Source organism: Oncorhynchus masou, chromosome 12, assembly GCF_036934945.1.
Source record: "Oncorhynchus masou masou isolate Uvic2021 chromosome 12, UVic_Omas_1.1, whole genome shotgun sequence".
Taxonomy (NCBI): domain Eukaryota; kingdom Metazoa; phylum Chordata; class Actinopteri; order Salmoniformes; family Salmonidae; genus Oncorhynchus; species Oncorhynchus masou.
In genome coordinates, this window is record NC_088223.1 from 11,035,548 (window position 1) to 11,056,099 (window position 20,552).

The 20,552-nt window shown below is 41.6% G+C and overlaps 1 protein-coding gene across 2 annotated transcripts in view; it reads right to left on the bottom strand.

Moving 5' to 3' along the window:
• LOC135549536 (proto-oncogene tyrosine-protein kinase Yrk-like) overlaps positions 1-20,552 on the bottom strand; it is a 67,622-nt gene that overhangs the window by 31,752 nt on the left and 15,318 nt on the right. The gene's annotated exons all lie outside the window — the stretch shown is intronic.

Here is a 20,552-nt window from a genome sequence, read left to right on the forward strand (position 1 = left end):
AGAGTACACAGCGGCAGAATACCTGACCACTGTGACTGACCCAAAATGAAGGAAGGCTTTGACTATGTACAGACTCAGCGAGCATAGCCTTGCTATTGAGAAAGGCCGCCGTAGGCAGACATGGCTCTCAAGAGAAGACAGGCTATGTGCTCACTGCCCACAAAATGAGGTGGAAACTGAGCTGCACTTCCTAACCTCCTGCCCAATGTATGACCATATTAGAGAGACATATTTCCCTCAGATTACACAGATCAACAAAGAATTCAAAAACAAATCCAATTTTGAAAAACTCCCATATCTACTGGGTGAAATTCCACAGTGTGCCATCAGAGCAGCAAGATTTGTGACCTGTTGCCACGAGAAAAGGGCAACCAGTGAGGAACAAACACCATTGTAAATACAACCCATATCTATGCTTATTTATTTTATCTTGTGTCCCTTACCATTTGTACCTTGTAAAAACACTGTATATATATAATATGACATTTGTAATGTCTTTATTGTTTTGAAACTTCTGTATGTGTGATGTCTACTGTTAATTTTTATTGTTTACCTTACTTGCTTTGGCAATGTTAACACATGTTTCCCATGCCAATAAAGCCCCTTGAATTGAATTGAATTGGCAGAGAGACAGAGAGACAGAGAGACAGAGAGACAGAGAGACAGAGAGACAGAGAGACAGAGAGACAGAGAGACAGAGAGACAGAGAGAGACAGAGAGAGAGAGAGAGAAAGATATGATGAAAGAGAGAGATTGGCCACTTCCCTTTTCAGTTCTCTGAGGAAGAGACCATGTCCACAGTATACAATTCAAAGGGTTTTATTGACATGAGAGAAACCTATGTTAACATTGCCATATCAAGTGAATTAGACAATAAACAAAAGTGAAATAAACAATAAAAAAGTAAACATTACACTCACAAAAGTTTTAAAAGAATAGAGACATTTCAAATGTTATATTATGGCTATATACAGTGGCAAGAAAAAGTATGTGAACCCTTTGGAAATACCTGGATTTCTGAATAAATTGGTCATCAAATTTGATCTGATCTTTAATCTTTAATCTAAGTCACAACAATAGACAAACATAGTGTGCTTAAACTAATAACACAAATTATTTTTATTGTCTATATTGAATGTATATTGAATGTTTAATTTAAACATTCACAGTGTAGGTTGGAAAAAGTATGTGAACCCCTAGGCTAATGACTTCTCCTAAAGCTAATTCGAGTCAGGAGTCAGCTAACCTGGAGTCCAATCAATGAGATGAGATTAGAGATGTTGGTTAGAACTGCCCTGCCCTATAAAAAACACTCACAAAATTTGAGTTTGCTATTCACGAGAAGCATTGCCTGATATCAACCATGCCTCTAACAAAAGAGATCTCAGAAGACCTAAGATTAAGAATAGTTGACTTGCATAAAGCTTGAAAGGTTTAAAAAAACTATCTCTAAAAGCCTTGATGTTCATCAGTCCACAGTAAGACACATTGTCTATAAATGGAGAAAGTTCAGCACTGTTGCTACTCTCCCTAGGACTGGCCGTCCTGCAAAGATGACTGCAAGAGCACAGTGCAGAATGCTCAATGAGGTTAACTGTAGTTTCATCTGTCCACAGAATATTTTGCCAGTAGCGCTGTGGAACATCCAGGTGCTCTTTTACAAACTTCAGACGTGCAGCAATGTTTTTTTGGACAGCAGTGGCTTCTTCTGTGGTGTCCTCACATGAACACCATTCTCGTTTAGTGTTTTACGTATCATAGACCCGTCAACAGAGATGTCAGCACATTCCAGAGATTTCTGTAAGTCTTTAGCTGACACTCTAGGATTCTTCTTAAGTTGTTTGGAAGGAACATACAACACTGTGTGTGGAGAAGAAAAAGGCACAACACACCAACATCAAACCCTCATCCCAACTGTAAAGTATGGTGGAGGGAGCATCATGGTTTGGGGCTGCTTTGCTGCCTCGGGGCCTGGACAGCTTGCTATCATCGACAGATAAATGAATTCCCAAGTTTATCAAGACATTTTGCTAGGAGAATGTCCACCAATTGAAGCTCAACAGAAGTTGGGTGATGCAACAGGACAACAACCCAAAATACAGTAAATCAACAACAGAATGGCTTCAACAGAAGAAAATACACCTTCTGGAGTGGTCCAGTCAGAGTCCTGACCTCAACCTGATTGAGATACTGTGGCATGACCTCAGGGAGCAGTTCACACCAGACATCCCAAGAAAATTGCTGAACTGAAACAGTTTTGTAAAGAGGAATGGTCCAAAATTCCTCCTGACCGTTGTACAGGTCTGATACGACACTACAGAAAACATTTGGTTGAGGTTATTGCTGCCAAAGAAGCGTCAACCAGTTATTAAATCTAATGGTTCACAAACTTCCTGCACTGTGATTGTTTACACAGTGTGTTCAATATAGACATGAAAACAACTAATTATCTGTGTGTTATTAGTCTAAGCAGACTGTGTTTGTCTATTGTAGTGACCTAAATGAAGATCAGATCAAATATTATTACCAATTTATGCTGAAATCCAGGTATTTTCATACTTTTTTTTGCCACTATACAGTGTTGTAACCATGGGCAAATAGTTAAAGTACAAAATATAAATATGGTTGTATTTACAGTATCTATCACAAGTGTGTGTGTGTGTGGGTGTGTACGTGTGTGTTTGTGTGGTCTGCTGAACAGTTAGAACATGACACAGTGACACTTGACTGAGCAATTATCATTACCACTGGTGTGTGTGTGTGTTATCACTCAGTAGGAAGTCACAGCTGAGATCAGGAAAAACGAAAAAAATCTTCTCTCTCCAGGACCAGCGCTGATATACTATACTGTGTAATTGTTGGAGGAAATTATAGTTGAAATGATTAATTATGTATACATTTTTATTAGAACCATTAAGTTTTAATACTATTATGTTATGGTATGAAATGTATGGGTTTTTGGTTAAACTAGGACTGAAATTGTAGGTAAAACGAATGAATTGTCTGTACCTTGCGGGTTTAAGGGAGAAGGAGGGTATATCTCTTTAGACAGATAAGAATGTTCTTTGATGTTCCGTTAGTGGAGGAGCGTATGTCTTTTAGACAGATTGGAACGTTTGCTTTATGAGGGGAGTAGGAGACAATCTCCAGACCTGAAGACACTGCGCTATTGTGTGGATCGGAGAAAGTGTGAGAACTGATGACGTCATTTTTCTCTTTAAAATGTAATGTTCTTTGTATTTTGGGTCAGTACTCATCAAGAATAAATGCTGAACTTGTTTTTAAGACTGGTCTCTTGCTATTTCATGCAAAATGATAAAAAATGATAAAACTTATTATGAAATAGATAGAGTGTGAATTTGGTTTTGGCTACAAAACATATAGGAATTTAGAATTCCTCTAACAGTAATGCATTCTATTCCACCGCGAACCCAGACTTCAGACAACGTCACAATCACAAAGCATTCTAGCATAATTCCTGCTATTGGATCCATTCATGGATAAAGGTGACTACACCTCAAGTCTTAGGAAGGCTACATCACTGTGCGATGGTAGTTTAGCTGTCCACTGCACTAGCACAATCCCTCCTGTGCCATACAGGTCTGGAGCTCTTGGCATAGCATTTTGTAATATACAGTTGGGGAAAATCTGAGATCCCTGATTTACCAGGAACAATCGCATCTCGAAATGCTCAACAAACAAAAAAAGCAAAAACAAAAGCATGATGGTGATGGATGCAATCCAAAACACATTTCGGTGCTGCTTAGTTTACAACAAGAACTCCCAACACACACACACGCACACACACACACACACACTATCTGATCGGCCATCAGGAGAGCCACAGGAAGTCAGCCCTGTTAGAGTTTCCTGTCCACCCCTATGATGGCTCCCCCGTTTCCCTGGAAACGCAGGACACAGTTCATCAACACACACAGAATCGTCCCATGCCAGCTGCAGTCCCACTGCCCCCACCACACTCACACCTCTCCCGGTTTCTCTCCTACTAGAAGAGAAGAGGAACGTCTGCTCACTGTACTGCTTTTCCCAAATGTCATTGGTTTAATGAGGCAAATTACAACATTATGGTCTTTGTCAGGTAAACTTCTTCTCTCTCCTGACATTCTCTCTCTCTCTCTCTCTCTCTCTCTCTCTCTCTCTCTCTCTCTCTCTCTCTCTCTCTCTCTCTCTCTCTCTCTCTCTCTCTCTCTCCAATTACATTTCAATTTCAGGGCTTTATTGGCATGGGAAACCAACGCAAGTGAAATGGAAATTGGCCTTTCTCAATAGCAAGGCTATGCTCACTGAGTCTGTACATAGTCGAAGCTTTCCTTAAGTTTGAGTCAGTCACAGTGGTCAGATATTCTGCCACTGTGTACTCTCTGTTTAGGGCCAAATAGCATTCTAGCTTGCTCCGTTTTTATGTTAATTCTTTCCAATGAGTCAAGTAATTATCTTTTTGTTTTCTCATGATTTGGATGGGTCTAATTGTGTTGCTGTCCTGGGGCTCTGTGGGGTCTGTTTGTGTTTGTGAACAGAGCCCCAGGACCAGCTTGCTTAGGGGACTCTTCTCCAGGTTCATATCTCTGTAGGTGATGGCTTTTGTTTTGGACGGTATGGGAATCGCTTCCTTTTAGGTGGTTGTAGAATTTATTGGCTCTTTTCTGTATTTTGATAATTAGCCGGTATCAGCCTAATTCTGCTCTGCATGCATTATTTGATGTTTTACGTTGCATTCTGAATGCAGAAGTTACTTGTGGTGCTGATGTTTACTTGAACACCATTATTTTGGTCTTACTGAGATTGTCAGGGCCCAGGTCAGGGCCTCGGTCTGACAGAATCTGTGCAAAAAATGTAGGTGCTGCTGTAGGCCCTCCTTGATTGGGGACAGAAGCACCAGATCATCAGCAAACAGTGGACATTTGACTTCAGATTCTAGTAGAGTAAGGCTGGATGCGGCAGACGGTTCTAGTGCCCTTGCCAATTCCTTGATATATGTATTGAAGAGGGTGGGGCTTAAGCTACATCCCTGTCTCACCCCACAGCCATGTGGAAAGAAATTTGTGTTTTTTTGCCAGGTTTAACTGCACACTTGCTGTATGTGTGGATTTTATAATTGTGCAGTGCCTTTGGAATGTATTCAGACCCCTTGACTTTCTCCACATTTTGTTACGTTACAGCCTTATTCTCAAACGGATTAAATAAAACATCCTCAATCTACACACAATAACCCACAATGACAAAGCGAAAACAGGTTTCTAGAAATGTTTGCTAATCTAGACCTTTTGCTATGAGACTCAAAACTGAGGTCAGGTGCATGCTGTTTTCATTGATCATCCATGAGATGTTTCTACAACTTGATCGAAGTCCACCTGTGCTAAATTCAATTGAATTATTTGGAAAGGCACACACCTGTCTATATGAGGTCTCATAGTTGACAGTGCATGTCAGAGCAAAAACCAAGCAATGAGGTCGAAGTAATTGTCCGTAGAGCCCCGAGACAGGATTGTGTCAAGGCACAGATCTGGGGAAGGGTACCAAAACATTTCTGCAGCATTGAAGGTCCCTAAGAACACAGTGGCCTCCATCATTCTTAAATGGTAAAAGTTTGGAACCACCGAGACTCTTCCTAGAGCTGGACACCCGGCCAAACTGAGCAATCGGGGGAGAAGGGCCTTGGTCAGGGAGGTGTCATTCTGACAGAGCTCTAGAGTTCCTCGGCTCTAGAGTTCCTCTGTGAAGATGGGAGAACCTTCCAGAAGGACAACCATCTCTGCAGCACACCACCAATTAGGCATTTAATAATAACAATAAGGCTTAAGAGCCAAGTACGACTTTGTCTTCTTTGCTTCACGAAAGTCGTCAATCTTTGTTGATTTCATTCATTTTAAGAATCGCTTCCTTAACACTGTCATAATCATGAACAAAGTGAATGTCCGTAGTCACATAGGCTTCTCTTGCCTTTCCTGTTAACAGACTTACAAGCCAAATCACTCACGCTTCTCTCGGGCCAGCCACAGGTAGCCGCCATCTGTTCAAACGTTGCAATTTTTCATCATTGTCAGTGAACTTGGGCAGTGACGGGTCCAGACGGAATGTCACTGGCACCGGGCCTCTTGGATCTCGGTGGGGATTGGACAGATCAGGTGAGCCAGTGCTGTTTTCTTGTAGCTCAATAACCATCACCTCTACCAACTCAGGGCTCCCGAGTGGCGCAGCTGTCTAAGGCACTGCATCTCAGACCCTGGTTCGAATCCAGGCTGTATCACAACCAGCCATGATTGGGAGTCACATAAGGGGGCGTACAATCGGCCCAGCGTTGCCCGGGTTAGGGTTTGGCCGCGGTAGTCCGTCATTGTAAATAAGAATTTGTTCTTAACTGACTTGCCTAGTTACATAAAGCTTAAATATATTTGTTCTAAATAAATGAACTGGAGCTGAGCTTCTTCTTTTTAATGCTCAATTGGAGCAAGTCCACAGCACACAGCTGTGGATCACGTTGCCTCTTGCTCACAGAAAATGCAGTATTGCTGATATGTGGTTGTCTGTGTGCCAATCTCTGTGGTGTCCCCAAGCCCACTCCACAATATATCCTTCTGCATTGTGCCTTTTGTTAATGCCATCAGTACCTGGTTCCTTGGTAGTTTTGTTGTAGCTCCCAACCCGTGCTCCATCGTTGTATCAAATCAGATCAAAGTTTATTTGTCACGTACGCCGAATACAACAGTGAAATGCTTACTTACAGGCTCTAACCAATAGTGCAAAACATGTATTAGGTGAACAATAGGTAAGTAAAGAAATAAAACAACAGTAAAAAGACAGTGAAAAATAACAGTAGCGAGGCTTTATACAGTAGAGAGGCTATATACAGTAGAGAGGCTATATACAGTAGCGAGGCTATATACAGTAGAGAGGCTATATACAGTAGAGAGGCTACATACAGACACCGGTTAGTCAGGCTGATTGAGGTAGTATGTACATGTAGATATGGTTAAAGTGACTATGGATATATGATGAACAGAGAGTAGCAGTAGGGTAAAGGAGGGGTTGGCGGGTGGTGGGTGGGGCACAATGCAGATGCCCGGTTAGCCAATGTGCGGGAGCACTGGCTGGTCGGCCCAATTGAAGTAGTATGTACATGAATGTATAGTTAAAGTGACTATGCATATATGATAAACTGAGAGTAGGAGCAGCGTAAAAGAGGGGATGGAGGGAGGGGGGCACACAATGCAAATAGTCTGGGGGTAAAAACTGTTGAGAAGCCTTTTTGTCCTAGACTTGGCATGCGGTAGTAGAGAGAATAGTCTATGACTGGGGTGGCTGGGGTCTTTGACAATTTTTAGGGCCTTCCTCTGACACCGCCTGGTGTAGAGGTCCTGGATGGCAGGCAGCTTTGCCCCAGTGATGTACTGGGCCGTACGCACTACCCTCTGGAGTGCCTTGCGGTCGGAGGCCAAGCAATGCCGTAACAGGCAGTGATGCAACCAGTCAGGATGCTCTCGATGTTGCAGCTGTAGAACCTTTTGAGGATCTCAAGACACATGCCAAATCTTTTTAGTTTCCTGAGGGGGAATAGTCTTTGTCGTGCCATCTTCACAACTGTCTTGGTGTGTTTGGACCATTCTAGTTTGTTGTTGTTGTGGACACCAAGGAACTTGAAGCTCTCAACCTGCTCCACTACAGCCCCGTCGATGAGAATGGGGGCGTGCTCGGTCGTCCTTTTCCTGTAGTCCACAATAATCTCCTTGGTCTTGGTTACGTTGAGGGATAGGTTGTTATTCTAGCACCACCCTGCCAGGTCTCTGACCTCCTCCCTATAGGCTGTCTTGTCGTTGTCGGTAATCAGGCCTACCACTGTTGTGTTGTCTGCAAACTTAATGATGGTGTTGGAGTTGTGCCTGGCCATGCAGTCGTGGGTGAACAGGGAGTACAGCACACACCCGTGAGGGGCTGCAGTGTTGAGGATGAGCGTGGCAGATGTGTTGCTACCTACCATCACCACCTGGGGGGCGGCCCGTCAGGAAGTCCAGGATCCATTTGCAGAGGGAGGTGTTTAGTCCCACAATTCTTAGCTTAGTGATGAGCTTTGAGGATACTACGGTGTTGAATGCTGAGCTGTAGTCAATGAATAGCATTCTCACGTAGGTGTTCCTTTTGTCCAGGTGGGAAAGGGCAGTGTGGAGAGCAATATAGATTGCATCATCTGTGAATCTGTTTGGGCGGCATGCAAAATGGAGTGGGTCTAGGGATTCTGGGATAATGGTGTTGATGTGAGCCATGACCAACCTTTCAAAGCACTTCATGGCTACGGACGTGAGTGCTACGGGTCTGTAGTCATTTAGGCAGGTTGCCTTTGTGTTCTTGGGCACAAGGACTATGGTGGTCTGCTTGAAGCATGTTGGTATTACAGACTCAATCAGCGACATGTTGAAAATGTCAGTGAAGACACCTGCCAGTATATAAAACAGGGTCCGTACGCTTTCTGTTTTTAGCGCACTAGAATCCTCAAAGCCACTGCCACCAAATGCCACAGATAAGGGCTTTGTCTTAATCCACAACAGCCTCTGTCGGCCTTCTGAATCTTTGGTGGGAGGTGGCAGACATCCCGACAATCGGTCTTCTAACGAAACAAAGCGTATGAACGGTTTGGCCTACAAACTAACATGTCTTCTGAATCTTTGGTGGGAGGTGGCAGAGCTATGACGGTGTTTGTCAGAACATTTGACATCCCGACAACCGGTCTTCTAACGAAACAAAGCAACGATGAACGGTTTGGCCTACAAAACTAATATGACCACTCTATGGAAAGATGAGGCTCTCACAAACATGATGGTGTTCTCTGTTTTGACCTATGACCCCCATGAGTGTCACGGGACTTGTCTGAATGTAAAAAAAATATATATATATATTTTCCTGAGCTTTCTTATATCTCCTTGATATAGGACAGGCATTTTAAAACCCTATTCCTTATGATGTATTTTATGTTTGCCACTTATGAATGTGTTATTCAATGTGTTTCAGCGTAGACTAGCCTAAATTTCAAACTGGTCGAAACTGGTCTATGCTGGTTTATGCTAGTCTATGCTGGTCCATACTAGTCCATGCAGGTCTATGCTGGTCCAAGCTGGTCAATACTGGTCTGACCAGCATGGTCTAGCTCAGGCCTGGGCAATTCTAGTCCTTGGGGGGCCTGATTGGTGTTACACGTTTCCCCCATCCCCAGCAAACACAGTTGATTGAAACTAATTGCATTTTAACGGAATTATGAGCCAAGCATATGGGTTCGTAGCTTCAACCCTGCAGCACACATCAACTGATTTAATGGACCGTATATATTTTGTTCTTGCTCTGTTTGTTCTTTTCCATATTATGTCTATATCTGATACCCAGGAAAGGGCTGGAAATAGCCCATATTAATATATGTAGCCTTAGAAATAAGGTTCATTAAATCAATAACTTGTCAAGATCAGATAACATTTCTGAGACTCACTTAGATCATTACTTTGATGATACAGCAATAGCAATACAAGGGTATAACATCTACAGAAGAGACAGGAATGCTTCATGGGGGAAATGTGGCTGTATATATTGAGAGCCATATCCCTGTAATGCTTATAAGATCTTATGTCAAGTACCATCTAAAGCCTTTTCTTTTAGGGGTGTTAATATAGACCGCCAAGTGCTAAGTCAGTATCTAAATAATACGTGTGAACTGCTTGATAGTGTATGTGATGTAGACCTCTCTGTTTACTTTCTTGGGGACCTGAATATTGACTGGTTTTCATCAAGCTGTCCACTCAAGAGGAAGCTTCTCACTGTAACCAGTGCCTGTAATCTGGTTCAGGTTATTAATCAACCTACCAGGGTGATTACAAACACTACAAGAACAAGATGATCCACATGTATCGATCACATTTTTACTAGACTCTGTTCTAAAGCTGTATCCGTACCCATTAGCTGCAGTCATCACCATATAGTGGCTATATCCAGGAAAACAAAAGTTCTGATAGCTGGGCCTAAAATAGTGTATAGGAGATCAATATTTTGCTGTGACTCTTCCGTGGATGATGTTAAACATATTTGTTGGTCTGATGTGATTAATAATAAGGAGCATCCAGACACTGCACTTGATACATTTATGAAATTGCTTCTTCCAATTATGGATAGACATGCACCTGATAAGAAACTGACTGTTAGAACTCTTAAGGCTCCATAGATTGACGAGGAATGTAAAAACTGTATGGCTGAAAGAGATGAGGCCAAAGGAGTGGCCAATAAGTCTGGCTGTACATCTGACTGACTGCAAATTATGAAGTTATGAGACTAAACTCAACAAAAATGAGAAGAAACTGTATTATGAAGCCAAGATGAATGATGGAATATTTTGGAGTATTTTACATTAGATTATGTGCAGAACGACAAAATTCAACTCCACCTTCATCAAATCAGATGGCTTATTTATCTCAAAACCATTTGATGTTGCCAATTATTTTAATGATTATTTATTTACAAACATTGTAATCACGCATAAAAAAAATATTATGAAAAAAAAAGCCTTGTTCGATGTTCGAATTTTGTAAAGTTGTGGGAGGTGAAAAGTAATTGTAAAGTTAGTGTGGGAGGTGAAAAGTAATTGTAAAGTTAGTGTGGGAGGTGAAAAGTAATTGTAAAGTTAGTGTGGGAGGTGAAAAGTAATTGTAAAGTTAGTGTGGGAGGTGAAAAGTAATTGTAAAGTTAGTGTGGGAGGTGAAAAAGTAATTGTAAAGTTAGTGTGGGAGGTGAAAAGTAATTGTGATCGGTCAGTAATGACAAACCTCCTGGCATTTACAACTTAGATGGAAAGCTACTGAGGATGGTAGCTGACTCTATAGCCACTCCTATCTGTCATATCTTTAATCTGAGCCTAGAGGAAAGTCTTCGTCCTCAGGTCTGGAGGGAAGCTAAAGTCATTCCGCTACCCAGGAGTGGTAAAACGGTCTTTACTGGTTCTAACAGCAGACCTATAAGCTTGCTGCCAGTAAACTTTTGGGAAAAATTGGTGTTTGACCAAATACAATGCTATTTCTCTGTTAACAACAGACTTTCAACATCCTTATAGAGAAGGGCACTCAACATGTACTGCACTAACACAAAGGACTGATGATTGGTAGAAAGAAATTGATAATAATAAGAATATTGTGGGAGCTGTACTGTAAGATTTCAGTGCGGCCTTTGATATTACTGACCCTAATCTGTTGTTGAGAAAACGTACATTACCGTTCAAAAGTTTCGGGTCACTTAGAAATGTCCTTGTTTTCCATGAAAACAAACATGAAATGAATAGGAAATAAAGTCAAGACATTGACAAGGTTCTAAATAAGGATTTTTTTATTTAAATAATAATTGTGTCCTTCAAACTTTGCTTTCGTCAAAGAATCCTCCATTTCAAGCAATTTTACAGCTTTACAGACCCTTGGGCATTCTAGTTGTCAATTTGTTGAGGTCATCGGAAGAGATTTAACCCCATGCTTCCTGAAGCACCTCCCACAAATTGGATTGGCTTGATGGGCACTTCTTACATCCCATACCGTCAAGCTGCTCCCACAACAGCTAGATAGGGTTGAGATCCGGTGACTGTGCTGGCCACTCCATTATAGACAGAATACCAGCTGACTGCTTCTTCCCTAAATAGTTATTGCATAGTTTGGAGCTGTGCTATGGGTCATTGTCCTGTTGTAGGAGGAAATTGGCTCCAATTAAGCTCCATCCACAGGGTATGGCATGGCGTTGCAAAATGGAGTGATAACCTTCCTTCTTCAAGATCCCTTTTACCCTGTAACAAATCTCCCACTTTACCACCACCAAAGCAGCCCCAGACCATCACATTGCCTCCACCAAAGCAGCCCCAGACCATCACATTGCCTCCACCAAAGCAGCCCCAGACCATCACATTGCCTCCACCAAAGCAGCCCCAGACCATCACATTGCCTCCACCAAAGCAGCCCCAGACCATCACATTGCCTCCACCAAAGCAGCCCCAGACCATCACATTGCCTCCACCAAAGCAGCCCCAGACCATCACATTGCCTCCACCATGCTTGACAGATGACGTAACTCATCCACCATCTTTTCATTTTTTTCGGCATCTCACGAATGTTCTTCTTTGTGATCCGAACACCTCAAACTTAGACTTGTCTGTCCATAACATATTTTTCCAATCTTCCTCTGTTCAGTGTCTGTGTTATTTTTCCCATCTTAATATTTTATTTTTATTGACCAGTCTGAGATATGGCTTTTTCTTTGCAACTCTGCCTAGAAGTCCAGCATCCCGGAGTCGCCTCTTCACTGTTGACGTTGAGACTAGTGTTTTGCGTGTACTATTTAATGAAGCTGCCAGTTGAAGACTTGTGAGGCGTCTGTTTCTCAAACTAGACACTCTAATGTACTTATCCTCTTGCTCAGTTGTGCACCGTGGCCTCCCACTCCTCTTTCTATTCTGGTTAGAGCCAGTTTGCGCTGTTCTGTGAAGGGAGTAGTACACAGTGTTTTACAAGATCTTCAGTTTCTTGGCAATTTCTCACATGAAATAGCTTTCATTTCTCAGAACAAGAATAGACTGACGAGTTTCAGAAGAAAGTTCCTTGTTTCTGGCCATTTTGAGCCTGTAATGCTGATGCTCCAGATACTCAACTAGTCTAAAGGAGGACAGTTGTATTGCTTCTTTAAATCAGCACAACAGTTTTCAGCTGTGCTAACATAATTGCAAAAGGGTTTTCTAATGATCAATTAGCCTTTTAAAATGATACACTTGGATTAGCTAACACAACGTGCCATTGGAACACAGGAGTGATGATTGCTTATAATTGGCCTCTGTATTCCTATGTAGATATTCCATTTTAAAAAATCAGCAGTTTCTAGGTAAATAGTAATTTACAACATTAACAATGTCTACACTGTATTTCTGGATGTTATTTTAATGGGGAAAAAATGGTTCTCTTTCAAAAACAAGGGCATTTCTAAGTGACCCCAAAACTTTTGAATGGTAGTGTATTGTATTGTGGACTTTCAACCTCTGCGATTGTGAATTCAGAGTCATCTATCTAATAGAACTCAGATGGTTCTTTAATGGAAGCTTCTCTAATGTCAAACATGTAAAGTGTGGTGCACCTCAGGGCAGCTCTCTAGTCTAGGCCCTCTACTCTTTTCTATTTTTACCAATGATCTGTCACTGGCATTTAACAAAGCAGGTGTCCCATGTATGCTGACGATTCAACCATATATGCATCTGCAGCCACAGCTAATGAAGTCATTGAAACCCTTAACAAAGAGTTGCAGTCTGTTTTGGAATGGTTGGCCCTTAATACATTTATCCTGAACATCTTTAAAACTAAGAGCATTGTATTTGGTACAAATTATTCCCTAAGTTCTAGACCTGAGCTGAATCTGGTAATGAATGGTGTGACTGTTGAACAAGTTGAGGACAATAAATTACTTGGTGTAACCTTAGATTGTAAACTGGCATGGTCAAAACATACAGATAATGGCTGTAAAGATGTGGAGAGGTGTAACGATTCTCCTCTTCGTCTGAGGAAGAGTAGTCAAGATCGGACCAAAATGCAGCGTGGTACGTGTCCATGTTAAATTTATTAAGACTGAACACAAAAAATACAAAATAACAAAGTGAGGAAAAGAAATGAAAATCGAAACAGTTCTGTATGGTGAAGACACAGAAAACAACCCACAAACACCAGGTGGGAACAGGCTACCTAAGTATGGTTCTCAATCAGAGACAACGATTGACAGCTGCCTCTGGGAACCATACCAGGCCAAACACATAGAACCATAACACAAAGAACAAACATAGAATGCCCACCCCAACTCACGCCCTGACCAAACTAAAAGAGACATAAAAAAGGAACTAAGGTCAGGATGTGACAAGAGGCCTGTCAGAGATGCTCTTTATGTAGCTAAATTTGAAATGGTATATCAGCTACAAAATGGTATATATCATACACTACAGTTGAGGAACAATGGGTAAGTAATTCTGCTTTGAAAGTTGATAAACTTGTAACCTCACGTTTGAGAAAATGGCCCTTGAATGTTTTGGCACACCTACTGGAGAGCTCCTCTTTGTCTACACCCATTTAGCATCCTTCACAGCCTCTTAAGTCCCACCCATCTCTTTAAGGATTCACATGTTAGGCCATGTGCTAAACAGAGGGAGTATGGTAGTGTACTAAACAACCAAAGATTTCAGGGCTAAAGGCTGGTTTCTACTACGTCTATCGACATGAACATTCTATTGTCGTACGACATCAAACTTGTCATTGTCTTTATGGAGGAGGATTGGAGGGACGCCATATGCGACTGACGTGTTTTCCGTTTGCTCCCGTGGTATTCTTATAGTTTATGTGAATTTTGCAGCAGAACCATATTTATTTTTCAAATATTAGTTTGGTGATCCCTTTCCGTAAAAACCAAGACTACTTTGCTTTCGAATGTCAGCATGTCGACGAAACATAAGGCCAAAAGCATGACTTTGAGAAAACCCGGCCTACAAGACCCACTCTCATCACAGACCGTCTCCTGAGTCTGAGGGCCCGGGGACTCACACTTTACCCGGGGGTGCGGCTTGGCCTGGCGGCGCTGAAACGAACATTCTCGAGGCCATCAAACTATTACGCTCTGAGATAGTTGAAATGAAAACGGAGGTGGTTGCTATGATTGAGGCCCGAATACAGGAGGTTTCTGATACTTTAAGGGCAGATTTAACCATCCTGCGGAACGAGACTGTGTTAGCAATCACATCACTCAAAACAACAACTGCGTCACACACTACAAAGATCGCAGCACTGGAGACCTCCACTACCAATGTCTCTGAATTAACTACATCCCTGGAGGCTGGCGGGAAACGCCTAGCTGCGGATTTGAAAAAGGTGAAGGAGAGCTGTGTGAGTTTAGAGGGATTCTCTTGCCACAATAATCTGAGACTTGTATCGGTCCCAGAGTCAGCGGAAATGCATCGCGCCACGGATTTCGTTTCAGGGCTGCTGAAGGATGTTCTTGCCTTAGATGAAAAGCCCCTGATTGATCGAGCCCACCAGTCGCTGCGCCCAAAGCCCCGGGATGGGGAGAGGCCCCGTGACATAATTCTTCGAGTGCACTTTTTTCATGAGAAGATGGAGATTCTCCGACGATCCCGCAATACCACTCTGAGCTTTCAAGGACAGAGCTTCTCCATCTACCAGGACTACTCCCCCACTGTTTCCAGGCAGCGCACAGCTTTCGGACAGGCCAAACGAGTACTTCGGGACCATCCAGTTGTGAAGTATGGACTGCGATTCCCGGCCCGTTTATGGCTATCTCATGAGGGTAAAGACTACACATTTGAGTCTCCGGATGAGGCTATGGCTCACAATCAACATCACATCAAGAAGTCTTGAACTTGCTCACAGTTCAGCAACTGTTGCTTGCGAACTGTGAGCAAGCAACAGAACCCATTCAGGCTTATTTGATGTGATCTAATGTTTTGATCATCTAGTGTGCATGCCTTACAAGCATTCAGTCATTTTAATTGAATTGTATTGAGGTTTTACTTAACTCCTGTGTTTCTAGGCTGTCTCGCTCACCTATTTAGTTTGTTTACACAGTGTCTCAGTGACTCAATATTTTGGTTTATTTGTTTACTGCATCCGTTTGCATTGACCCAGTAAACAATAAATGTCTCCCGAGGCTACACGTTTTTTTGGGGTCTCACTTCAATTTTAAAAGTTTTCCCTTGCACCGCGGATCCAGACAGGGTTGTCCACTCTCCCCCTTATTGTTTGCTTTGGCAATCGAGCCTCTCGCCATTGCACTACGCTCTAATGATGCCATTCAAGGTATAATCAGGACGGGCTTAGAGCAGAAAGTCTCGCTATATGCTGACGACATCCTTTTGTTTATCTCCAACCCCGATACCTCATTGCCACGTGCCCTATCTGTTCTTAAAAGGTTTGGATCAATCTCAGGGTACAAGCTGAATCTAGGCAAGAGTGAGCTTTTTCCGGTAAACAAGGCTGCTTTAAAGTGCTCTTTTACAAGTTCTCAGTTTAGGATTGTCCGGGATCAATTCACCTACTTGGGAGTTAAAGTGACAAGGAAATATTCAAATTTGTTTCAGGAAAACTTTGTTGCTCTAGCAGACAGTTTGAAACAATATTTTACTTTTTGGAATTCACTACCCCTTTCTCTTAACGGAAGGATTAATGTCATTAAAATGAATGTGTTGCCCAAATGTTTATATTTATTTCAAAGTTTACCCATTTTTATTCCAAAATCTTTTTTTTAATTTCACTGGATCAAACATTCATGTATGTTATTTGGGATGGCAATGTACCACAGATTGGTAGAAGACATTTACAGAAGCCTAGGTCATTGGGGGGTTTAGCTCTACCAAACTTTTCAGGCATATTATTGGGCTGCATATTTCAGAGCCCTTCTGTACTGGCTGCAGACTGATCCTACTGGCCCTAGACCAATCTGGGTCCAGATGGAGTCTGAAACATGTAAACCTGCTGTACTTTCTTCTGTGTTGTCTCTCCCAGTGTCCCTAGGCAAAAGGTGTGTCAACACAATTGTAAAGCAGTCTCTTAAAATGTGGAATCAGTTCCGTTTAGCCTTTAGCCTCGTTTCTCTATCAGACCCAATCAATCAGAACATTTGATTTCCTCCATCTTTGAATGATGGGGCTTTTGAAATTTGGCACTCACTAGGCCTCTCCTCGTTAGCCCAATTATTCTTTGATGATACATTTGCCTCTTTTTCTCAGCTGCAGAAAAAGTTCAATCTCCAACAATACCACTTTTTCCGCTATCTCCAGACTAGAAACTTTGTCAGAGCTAACACACCTGGATTTCCCAAATAGGCCTGCGAATACAGCTATAGAGAGCATCTTGGAGCTGAACAAGCTTCCTAGGGGCGCAATTTCAGATGTATATGCAATCATTCATGACTTACAGAACCCTGCTTTGGTGCCTTTAAAGACTCGATGGGAAAAGGATTTGGGGGAGGAACTTGGGGAAGACGCCTGGGAATCTGTGCTGCACAGGGTGCACTCGTCCTCTTTTAGCACTAGACACAGTCTCATTCAATTCAAGGTGGTTCACCGTATCCACTGGCCGGGGGCCAAACTTGGAAGAATATTCTCTGATTTTGATCCTACCTGTGTCAGATGTTAAATGGAACCAGCCACTCTGTTGCATATGCTTTGGGGCTGTCATAAACTGTCGGGTTTCTGGGAATTAATATTTAAACGTTTCTCTGATATATATGACACTGTTATAGATCCGTCTCCGCTTACAGCCCTTTTTGAAGTGGGTACCCCCCTATCAAGAATCCAGTCGGACACTGTTGCTTAAACAACTCTTTCAGCTAGACGGCTAATACTACAGAACTGGAAGATGGCAGCTCCCCCATCTTATAAATATTGGGTGAGAGATGTGTTGTGCTCTCTGAAACTAGAATTTTTTTAAGTCAATTCACATGAACCCCAAACTGTTTAATGAGGCTTGGGCTCCATTCCGGTCTTACTTTAAACAGTCCATCCTCTGATGTCATTCCAATTAAAACAAAAATAAGTCTGTATTTCACCCCCTTGTGGGTTGGAGGAGCTTTTCTCTGTGTTTTTGCTGGGGGGCATTAAAGTCCATGTGCTTATTGATTGTGACCCGCGGATGCCTTGGTCATCTTGCCCGGGCAATGACTGAAGTGTCTCCCAGTTATTTTTATTTTCACATTTTGTCCACGTCTACATGAATAATCATTTTTCATTTTAATTTTAAAGCATTGTAAACTTTTATTTTTGGTCCAGTGGATGGTCGGTCTGTGGCCATGACTGTCTGTGAGTGGTTGCATTTCTCCACCCTTATCCCTTGACTGTTTACAAGAACAATGGTGAGGTGTTTGCTCTGTCCGTGTACTATAGATTGCCCTTTAACCTTTGTAGCCTTCTGCCTGGTGTGTTTAACTTGTCTAAAGTATGGTATCTTTAAAGCTATTTTTTTTTTTTTTCTAGTTGAGTATATTATTTATATTGCTTTGTGTTGTCTTGTCTGTGTGTGTGTGTAAAACTTAATAAACGGAGTTAAAAAAACAACAACTTGTCATTGTCGTTATGAAAAAGTATAAACACAAACACTACAGGCTGCAGGACATCAGCAGCCATGTGGTGCAAAATGGCACAACTGGTGTATTTTAACACCAATATACCCATCCATTTAAAAATGAATTTAGTACATGTCAATCTAGCAAACCATGGAAACAAAAAGCAAGTTTCTAAACAATGTTTTGGTTCGTTTCTAGCTTGCTAGCTGGCTAACCTTAAGTTAGCTGGCTAACCAGTTCAAATAATGACCATATCATATAGCCGACAACGTCTTCAGCTAATTTGTATTCAATATTACAGTAAAATAAACTCACAACAAGATCAGTATTTACAAGTTAATCACAAGCTAATTATAGAAAATAGCTTACGGTTGTGATTGTGACTATATAAAAGCAGGGCGTCTACCAGATAATTTTAAAACTTGGACACTGTCTCGTTGGCCTAACGATACATCTTAATTTGACTTTGGTGCAGGTCATGTTGTTCTTCACATTACCCTCTCTGGTAAACACACACTATATCAAATAAGATCAAAGTTTATTTGTCACATACACAGGATACAGAAGGTGTAAACTGTACAGTGAAATGGTTACTTGCATAGTGGTGTCTTTTGTTTAGACATGTAGCTAGCTAGCTAAACAATGAACCACAATCCCAACTCATAATGTTACTACCCTGCATGAATATGCAGGTAACTAACCAACTAGGTTCAATGTTAGCTAGCTAGCTAACATTAGGCTATAACTAGCAATGCAAATGCCTCTGAGATAAAAAATAATAATATTACTACACAGATCATACACGTAACGTTAGCTAGCGAGCCAGACGGTTAATGTTAGCTAACTAGCTAACAGTATGCTTTAACTTGCAATGAAAACGACTGAGAACACGTTTGAATCATATATCTGAAAATGTAGCTAGCTAAACAATCTTGCCCGTATACATGGATGAATGCTCCTCCCTCTCTGTCACGGATGCCATGGTTGCCCTTAGTTTGAAGATGTAATCCAGAGACATGTGTTTTATACAACAGCCTTCTGTGTTCTCTTTTTAATATAATAATATAATATATCCCATTTAGCAGACGCTTTTGTCCAAAGCGACTTACAAGTCGGCTGGGGCCACTACTTTTACATATGGGTGGCCCTAGCGGGAATCGAACCCACGACGCTTGGCGTTGCAAGCGCCATGCTTTTTGACCTCCTCCACATATTTGCAATCAAACGGCAGAATATTCTCCATCTCCTTAGCTATCATACTCTGCTTCCACCGGGCATTCCACTGATTTCAAAACTCAGTCCTCCAGAAAGTGGAAAGCATTGTCAACACTTTTGCAGTAATTTGTGATTTCTTTCAAAAAGCCGCGTTAGAAAGGATTAACATACACATACTGAGCAGCTCATATTATAGACAGAAGCATGTTACATGGCAGACCAATCCGAAATCAGCTCTCAGCATGTCCAGGCCTTCCATTATCTCAGTCAATCATGGCTAGCGTGAGGGTTCCTGTCTTTTTCCGTGGCTAAATCAACTAGGCTCATAATTTAACAATTGTATTCATATTTACAGACGGCGTACAAGTTTGTTATTAAGGTACATGAAAGTTCACATTTTCCACATGGCATTTCTGTCAATAAAAATGCATTTTGGTAAAAAAAAAAAATTATGTTTACATTCAAATACCTTTCCTGTGAAGTGGTGACTCGCAACATACGCCTAGTTTCCTGAAACGAGTCACATGTGTTCAAGTACTGCAAAGAATGACCTAGTTAAGCTGCAGCTGGCCCCGAACAGAGCGGCACATCTTTTTCTTAAATGTAATCAGAGGACTAATATTAATACTAGGCATGTCAGTCTCTCTTGGCTAAAAGTTGAGGAAAGACGGACTGCGTCACGTCTTGTTTTTACAAGAAACATTAATGTGTTTGAAATTCCCAAATTGTTTGCATAGTCAACTTACACACAGAACTGACTAGTGGAGGTCGGTGCCCTTTTAAGATGAGGGAGGACATCCATGTTTTTCATGAGCATGGCCTTATTTCTATTACAGCATATTGGATGACTGTCATTCATATTCCATTCACCCAGTTCAATGTAACATCAATAGGTTTAGGCTACTACATGATACTAACATTTTCCCTATACCCATGATGAGGTTGCTGCAACCTAGCCTATGAATGAAAGTTCACAATGTAGGTGCACACAGGTCGAGAGAAAGATTGTGACAGACAGTGAAGCATTCAATACAGCCTTGCATCTAGGGTGTAGTCATTAGTCCAACAGTTGCAAACAACAGTTTCTATTGGACAAATTCCTGTACATTGATTAATTAATCAATAATTTTTGTTCTATGCTACACAAAGATAAATAACATACATTTTCTAAACTAATCAAATCTGTTAGTTGGACTTGTTGCCCCGCTACTGAA